The sequence below is a fragment of the Aethalodelphis obliquidens genome, unplaced genomic scaffold, assembly GCF_003676395.1.
Source record: "Aethalodelphis obliquidens isolate GAN/ISIS:26980383/991018 unplaced genomic scaffold, ASM367639v1 scaffold12, whole genome shotgun sequence".
NCBI classification, from domain to species: domain Eukaryota; kingdom Metazoa; phylum Chordata; class Mammalia; order Artiodactyla; family Delphinidae; genus Aethalodelphis; species Aethalodelphis obliquidens.
The window spans coordinates 16,871,250-16,871,836 of NW_020837956.1; positions in this window are offsets into that span (position 1 = coordinate 16,871,250).

Below are 587 nucleotides of genomic sequence, written 5' to 3' on the forward strand. Positions count from 1 at the left end.
AGCAGAATACAAAATTAACGCACAGAAATCTCTTGCATTCCTGTACACTAATAATGAAAAATCTGAAAGAGAAATTAAGGAAACACTCCCATTTACCACTGTAACAAAAAAAAAAAAATATCTAGGAATAAACCTACGAAAGGAGGCAAAAGACCTATATGCAGAAAACTATACAACACTAATGAAAGAAATTAAAGATGATACAAACAGATGAAGAGATATACAGTGTCCTTGGATTGGAAGAATCAACATTGTGAAAATGACTATACTACCCAAAGCAATCTACAGATTCAATGCAGTCCCTATCAAACTACCACTGGCATTTTTCACAGAACTAGAACAAAAAATTTCCCAATTTGTATGGAACACAAAAGACCCAGAATAGCCAAAGCAATCTTGAGAAACAAAAACAGAGCTGAAGAGATGAGGCTCCCTGAGTTCAGACTATACTACAAAGCTACAGTAATTAAGACAGCATGGTACTGGCACACAGACAGAAATATAGATCAATGGAACAGGATAGAAAGCCCAGAGATAAACCCACTCATATATGGTCCCCTTTTTTTTTTTTTTTTTTTTTTTTTTTG